This window comes from Dama dama, chromosome 18 (genome assembly GCF_033118175.1).
Source record: "Dama dama isolate Ldn47 chromosome 18, ASM3311817v1, whole genome shotgun sequence".
NCBI classification, from domain to species: Eukaryota; Metazoa; Chordata; class Mammalia; order Artiodactyla; family Cervidae; genus Dama; species Dama dama.
The window spans coordinates 86,121,323-86,129,377 of NC_083698.1; the positions used below are offsets into that span (position 1 = coordinate 86,121,323).

The following is an 8,055-nucleotide window of genomic DNA, read 5'->3' on the forward strand; positions in this document are numbered from 1 at the left end:
CATTTCACATGATGTACTCTCCATGTAATTTAAATCAGCAGGATGATGATACACAGCTTTGATGTACTCCTTTCCCAATTTGGAACTAGTCTGTTGTTCCATGTCTGGTTCTAATTGTTGCTTCTTAACTTGCATACAGATTTCTCAGGAGGCAGGTAGGTGGTCTGGTATTCCCATCTCTTTAAGAATTTCCCATAGTTTGTTATGATCCACACAGTCAAAGGCTTTAGCATAGTCATTAAGGCAAAAGTAGATGTTTTTTCTGGAATTCCCTTGCTTTTTCTATGATTTAGCTGATGTGAGCAATTTGATCTCTAGTTCCTCTGCCTTTTCTAAATACAGCTTGAACATCTGGAAGTTCTCGGTTCATGTACTGTTGAAGTCTAGCTTGGAGAATTTTGAGCCTTACTTTGCTAGCGTGTGAAATGAGTGCAGTTGTGTGGCAGTTTGAACATTCTTTGACATTGCCTTTCTTTGGGATTGGATAAAAACTGACCTTTTCCAGTCCTGTGGCCAGTGCTGAGTTTTTAAAATTTGCTGACATACTGAGTGCAGCACTTTAAAAGCATCATCTTAGGATTTGAAGTAGCTCACCTGGAATTCCGTCACCTCCACTAGCTTTGTTCATAGCAATGCTTCCTATTGCCCACTTGACTTCACTTTCCTGAATATCTGGCTCTAGATGAGTGTTCACACCATTGTGGTTATCTGGGTCATTAAGATCTTTTTTGTACAGGTCTGTGTATTCTAGTCACCCCTTCTTAATATCTTCTGCTTCTTTTTTTTTTTTTTTTTTTTTTAATGGAGTGTAGTTTATTACGCCGGCGGGCCCAAGGCAGAGTCTCCTCTTAGCCAAGGACCCCGTCCAGCATTTGTGAAAATCTTTTATACCCCATGCGTACGTGCCCAGACCCACCACCTACCCCATGTGTACGTGTCTAAACTCACCACCTACCCCATGTGTACGTGTCTAAACAGTCAATAGTCAATAAGCCCGCAGTTACATTCCAACCAGTTAATAATCGATAAGTCTGTGATTACATCCTGATAGATACGAAGAAAGATTATGACCTGTCCGGAGACAGGGGTGATTACGGTATGCTTCCTCTTAGGCAATGAGTAGCCTGGATGTGATCTTCAAGATTCCTCTGTCTGGAGGGGGTCTTATCCTTCCATTGTCGTCCTCACAGGCACTAAGCAGAGAGTTCAGAGTCCACTGGAGAGGCAGCCGAGCACGGCCAGCACGGACAGGCCTGAGATGGAGTCCAGGCCCTATGAATTCCTTCTTTATTCCCCCCTCTTGATGCTCTTAGTTTCCATAACGAGCATCACTCATTGAGATATATTGTACCTTAGCCCTCCTGTCACCCACATGAGATAATGCTATCAACCTCTGGGTTACAAAATTCACAAGACATTGTAGGAAGCAGGGCCCACAGAGCAGTATGATTAAGATTACTATAACAACAGTTACAATGGTTTTCCACCAGTCTCCCTTTACCCAGGAGAGAACTGAAGTCCAAAAGGGAATATTTTCATTAGACATGGCTTTCACTTGATTTTGCATATCCTTCAAGGCAGTAGATACATTTCCAGACAGGTCAGGGATGTACACACAACATTCGACTTTAATTACGGCGCAAGTCCCTCCTTGGGCTGCTGTGAGTATGTCTAATGCCATCCTATTTTGAATTACTGCCTTCCTCATCTGAATTTGTTCTTTGTTCAAAGCTTGAATGGCTTTTGTACTGTCCAAGAGGGCCTGTTTAGTGAAATTAGTTAAGGTCTCTACCTTAACCATGATATCCGTTGCCCCTACAGAGGGTATAAACAAGGCAGCAAGATAGTCATACCATTGGAACACAGATTGTGTCCATCTTGCATGCAGATAAGGCAGGTTTACTGGAGGCTGGTGTAGGCCAGGCTTAATTCTGCCATGGGCGAAAGCAAATCCTAATGTGCAACGCCCCACCCAGCCAACTGGTAACCATGGCCATAAGTTAAGCCCACAGAGCCACTGGGTCCCATTGGGGGCTACCCGGTGGATTCCAGGATTATAGTTCCAGTCGGAACCGGGCCACTGAACAGACTGATTGGGGTGATAGGTAACTTCCAAGATTTGTTTACATTGTTCAGGGGGCAAATAACCCATATATTTTAATTCTTTTGGGTCAAGGGGGTGGTCTCCAAATCCAACTTTCTGTTCTTTTTGTTCCCAGCAAATAGTAGCAGGGGTAATCAACTGTCCTTTTTCAGGAGTCATCCAGAAATATTCATCCCAGACCTGGTAGTATTGCTCAAGGTACCGGGAGGCCTATCCCCCTTTTGTTAAGGGAGCCCTTTTCCTCTTTAATTTTCATATATGAGGTATAAGCCTTTGTTATCTCCATAAGGCTGGTATTCATGTTAAATGTAACCCTATGTCCCTGGCCCATTGATGGCTTCTTCTTACACCAGGAGAGCAAAGAAAGGTTATGGTTGGTGAGAGAGAGAAAAGTTCCTTTCTGTTGCTCTAAGAAGGAACACAGTGGTATAAAGTCCCCATAACGGAGTGGCGATACCCACCAGGGGAGTCCGTCCATTACTGACAGGGGCATGGCCCCACATACCCAACAGTTGGAGGAGTTGTGGAAGTTCGCGTAAGAATGTGCCCACGAGATGAAGACGTTGTCCTGTGCAGGAACACTGGTCAGGTTCAGAATTGCGTTGAGGCCAAGCAGCAGGAGTCGTTTACCCAGCTCCATCCTGTAGAGGGCTTGTCCGGGATCTCCTTCTCTTCTTCCTCTTCAGAATGATCTTGGTTCCCCGTGGGTCGGTGGGGTCCTTCTGGGTGGTCCACTCAGCGTCTTCCAGGTCAGTGTTGTATGCCTTCTTCGCTCTGGTGTGATGGATCCAAGGGGCAATGCCTGCAACTTTAACTGCAGTAGGGGTAGTTAGAATAACATAAGGGCCCTTTCACCAAAGGGCTAGCAAATCATGTTTTTAGTCTTTGACCCATACTTGGTCACCAAGTGTAAACTCATGAATCTGTTCCCCAAGGGGGAACGGCACCCTTTCTTGTACAAACTTAGTTACCCAATTTATTACCTTACCCAGTTTCATCTGCTGTGAAATCCTATCCCCCCTTACCTGATGCAAATTTGTTGTTATTATGGGAGGAGGCCTCCCATACACAATTTCATATGGAGAATAGCCTTGGGACTGTGGGGTCATCCTGAGTCTGAGCAGAGCCATCGGAAGCAAGTCCACTCAGGAGAAGTCAGTCTCTCTGATCCACTTGGAGAGTCTCTTTAAGTGTCCAGTTGGTTCATTCCACCATCTCAGAACTCTGGGCCTATATGCAGTGTGCAGTTTCCATTTGATGTTTAAAGTTTTGCTTACTTGTTGTACTAAATCAGCTGCAAAAGCCGGGCCATTGCCTGATCCAACGCTGGTAGGAAATCCAAATCTGGGAACCATTTCCCTAAGCAGGCACGGGCTACTTCTGATGCTCTTTCAGTCCAGGTAGGAAAAGCTTTTACCTATCTCAAGAATGCACATATCATGACCAGCAGGTAATGGTAGTGTTGGTGAGGTTTCATTTCAGTGAAGTCCACTCCCAGGTGTTCAAGGGGCAGTGTGCCTTTCAGCTGAATACCCAGAAGATTTTGTCTGAATACCCGAGAGGCAGCATTAACCTGTGAGCAGGCAGCATGGCCTAGGTGGGTCGCTTGGTGTGTTTGGCTTACCAGAGTGTGTGCCAGCTCCTCCAGTACCAATAATTTGTCACTTGACAATTCCCACCATCTCTTTTTAGTCTTGATGGCCCCTTCTGCTCTGGCTAACCCAACAGCTGTTGTCCTTGTTTTATCAGGCTAGTGCCATCAGTATATAGGACCCAATTAGGGTCTGGAACCTTGAGCCCTTCTTTAAAACAAACCCCAGATACCTTACCTCCTCTTTGTAGATTGTGCCTTCTTTTTCAACACCCGGTAACCTGCTTCCATCAACAGCTGGAGCAGTGCATTTGTCCCTTTCCAGCATTTTTCCTTGGTCTCAGGCAGCCAGCAGCAGGTCATCCCCGTATTGTAGGAGCTGACATCCATACTCTTCTGGATGGAATGAGTCCAGATCAGAAGCCAAGGCTTCCCCAAAGATGGCTGTGGAGTTAGCCTTTGTTATCTGGTGCTCCCGACTGGATCTTCCCATTCAAAGGCAATGATGGGCTGTGATGCTGGGGCGAGGTGTATGCAGAAGAAGGCATCCTTGAGATCTAGGCAAGTGTAAACTTTAGTCCTCGGCGGGAGGAGGCTAAGCAAGGTATAGGGGTTTGGAACAGTGGGGTGTAAAGTCACAGTAGCCTGGTTGACTAGCCTGAGATCTTGTACAGGCCTATAGTCCTGTCCTCCTTCCCTTTTGACTGGCAGGATTGGCGTATTCCAAGCTGACTGGCACTCTACTAGAATGCCTGCTTGTTTCAATCTATTGATGTAGGGCAATATGCCGGTTCAGGCCTCCATCCATAGCAGGTACCGGCACCCTCTAACCGGGATGGTGCCTAGTTTGAGTTCCATTATCACTGGGGCGTGATGTTCAGCCAGCCTGGGGGGAGGGGGGGTTGTCTTCCACCCAGACCTCAGGGAATAATTGAGTCAGCTCTCTCATGCTCTTCCGGCCCACCCGGTTCTGCCTTCAGAGGCTCATGCAACCTCTACTCATCTTGGGGTGGTATTGAGAGAGAGGGCAAATAAGTCATAGAGTCCATCCAGAAGGTAGGCCTCTCCTCAGGTGAGAAAGTCACCTGTGCTCCTAGTTTGGAGAGCAAGTCTCCTCCCAACAGGGGTACTGGGCACTCAGGAATGTCACTCAGTCAATTTTTGTGCCCTTAATATTTTTCCCTTTCCCTTCTGGACACAGAACCTTGTCCAAGTAGGAGGGTCTCAAGCTAACCCTAGCCATGAGTCAATAGATGGATATAGATCCAGGTGTCCTGGCTCTCCTGTGACTACTGTGTAGATTGCTTCCACTATTTTTAAGTTCACGGTGTTCTCTGGTGGCCATCCTGCTCCCATAGGGGGCCATTCGACCTCAGAGTATGTGGAGGCAGTTAGGCTTCATCTTCACCCCATAGTCTCCTCCTAATCCCTTCTTTAAAATTTTCACTCCAATACAGTTGCCTTAGATTCACTTCCCCCCATCTTGCTTACCTTCTCAGACCTTCTTCTACTTTTCCTTTTCGTTCTGTCTACGAAGTTTTCAGTACCCTATGTACTTCTGATATGTCCACTCAGTGACACTTAAATTGCCATTTTGCCTCCTTCTTAACTGGGGTGAGAAGAGCCTTACCTGCCATATCGCAGAGGGAGAAGGGGGATCGGCGTGTCTTCACCTGCCAGTCAGCATAGCTGAACCAGAACATCACATGGTCCGAGACTGTTTCTCCCTTAAAGTCCATTCTGCCTTGGTGGGCTTGATCAGGTGTGGATGAAAACACAGATGGATTAAATATCTCATGTCCCAGGCCATCTCCGGAAAAGCCAATTCATACTCACTTCTGTATCCCCCTCCTTCTAGCCCAACAATTCTGAGGGGGTCAAGAATTTCACAGCAGACAGAACACCTCCTGGGGGAGGGCAGAATACAAGCATACAAGGACCAGTTTCCTATCCTAAAAATCCCCTGGCGATCGCTTGGTAATAATTTTCCCCGAGACTGCGTGGACACACCTCCTAAATGACCTTTACAAATTTCCTTCCTAAACCCTAGCACGCTCATCGACCTGAGTACCAAGCAATCGCCGCCTGCCTATTCCAGGCTCCTGTGGGTCCCCGCTCCTTCTAGTCCCTCCCTGGGGGGTGATCAGGCCCCCTCTTCCACCCTGCCAGGTGGGTTCCTCCTCACCTGAGCGCTCAGTTCCCCTGCTGCCGTCCACTACCTGCTGACATGAAAGGTCCGGGCGTTGAGAAGCAGAATCCTTCCAGAGGGGCGAGGCGCCTTCCCCCCTCTAGGAGATTCAAGCCACAAAGCCTCGGGGTGGCCTCAAATGAGACCTGTCTCCTCAAAGTGAGGAGTTTCCCGGCCCATGCACCAAATGTTATAGCCACGCTTTCCGGGAAACAGACTCACTCAGAAGGACAATGCAGATAGTGGAGTGCAGTTTATTACGCCGGCCGGCCCAAGGCAGAGTCTCCTCTTAGCCAAGGACTATCTTCTGCTTCTGTTAGGTCCATACTGTTTCTGTCCTTTATTGTGCCCATCTTTGCATGAAATGGTCCCTTGGTATCTCTTAATTTTCTTGAAGAGATCTCTAGTCTTTCTCATTTATTGTTTTCCTGTATTTCTTTGCATTGATCACTTAGGAAGACTTTCTCTTGTATCCTTGCTATTCTTTGGAACTCTGCATTCAGATGGGTCTATCTTTCCTTTTCTCTTTTGCTTTTCATTTGTCTTCTTTGCTCAGCTATTTGTAAGGCCTCCTCAGACAACCATTTTGCCATTTTTTCCTTGGAGATGACTTTGATCACTCCCTCCTGTACAATGTTATGAAGCTCTGTCCATAGTTCTTCAGGCACTCTATCAGTTCTAATCCCTTGAATCTATTTGTCACTTCCACTGTATAATCCTAAGGGATTTGGTTTAGGTCACACCTGAAAGGCCTTGTGGTTTCCCCTGCTTTCTTCAGTTTAAGTCTGAATTTTGTGATAAGGAGTTCATGATATAAGCCGTGGTCAGCTCCCTGTCTTGTTTTTGCTGACTGTATAGAGCTTCTCCATCTTTGGCTGCAAATAATATAATCAATATGGTTTCAGGGGAGGAATCAGAGATGCCCTCTAGTAAGTGGGTGGTTCCTCTGCCCTGAACACTGCAGTTTGGCCAGAAATTTTTACCCCAGATGGATAGTCACTGATGGGTGTGTTTGATCTCTGTTCCTGAGAAGAACAAAGAGCTGAAATGAGAGAATCCCCAACTCTGAGGCCTTAGACCTTAGCTTGCTGACTATAATCATATTAAATGGGTCACATTTTTTCCCCAAAAAAATTTTTAATAGAAAACAAAGATACAACACATCTCAATTCTGCAATTGACCAGCATGCCATGTTTCTACAAGATGCATGTTAGTCCATAAGACTAAATAGCAAAGAGTCTTTAGGAGCATTGGTTAGGAGAAATAGAAAAAAATAAAGACCAGGTTTTAGGGAAGCGTGGACAAGCATAAAAGCTGAGATACATCCCTGAGTGCTAGTGCCATCCTTGTTCTTTTCAGATCCTCATTTGTCTTCTTATTCACAGCATTCCCACTGGAGTCTTCATACTGTTCTTCAGTATCAGGCTGCCATTGTTACTGATGCCTTCTGCAGTTTCAGCTTCGCCCAAAAGGAGATAGCATCATCAATCTGTGTCACATTAGCCGAGCTGGCAGTGATTTTGGATGCCCAAATACCTCATGGCTTGAGCATGATGCCATTCAGCAAAGTGCTGCTGGAAAGCCTTGGGACCTCAGTGGGTATAGTTTTCACATATTTCTCATTTATAGCTATATTTAGGCCACAAAGCTTATACAACTAATAAGGGATGAGTTTACAGACCTATCCAAGGGACAGGTTTGGGGGATTGTAAAAGATCTCTTAGCTTCAATTATTTTAAAGGATTTTGTCTTGAACAACCTCAGCTTTACCGTAGCCACTGCCTGTAATGGAAGATGATGATTTAAACCCTGGAAGTATCAATGACAATAAACACTGGATATTTTTTAAATTTTATTTTTGGTTGTGCTGGGTCTTCATTGCTGTATGCAGGCTTTCTCTAGTTGTGGCAAATAGGAGGTATTCTTAGTTGGTGTGCGTGGGGTTCTCTTTGTAGTGGCTTCTCTTGTTGCAGAGCACAGGCTCTAGATGCATAGGCTTCTGTAGCTGTAGCATGCCGACTCAGTAGCCGCAGTACATGGGCTTAGTTGCTCCTCGGACCATCAAGGAGCACCATGCTCCTCGGCATGTGGGGCCAACCTGGACCGTGGTTGGAGCCCTTGTCCCCTACCTTGGCAGGAAGATTCCTAACCACTGGACCACCAGGGAAGTC

At 46.2% G+C, this 8,055-nt stretch overlaps 1 pseudogene; it reads right to left on the reverse strand.

Moving 5' to 3' along the window:
- Positions 1–1,309: 1,309 nt before the first annotated feature.
- Positions 1,310–2,744, reverse strand: LOC133072870 (endogenous retrovirus group PABLB member 1 Env polyprotein-like; annotated as a pseudogene).
- Positions 2,745–8,055: the final 5,311 nt, after the last annotated feature.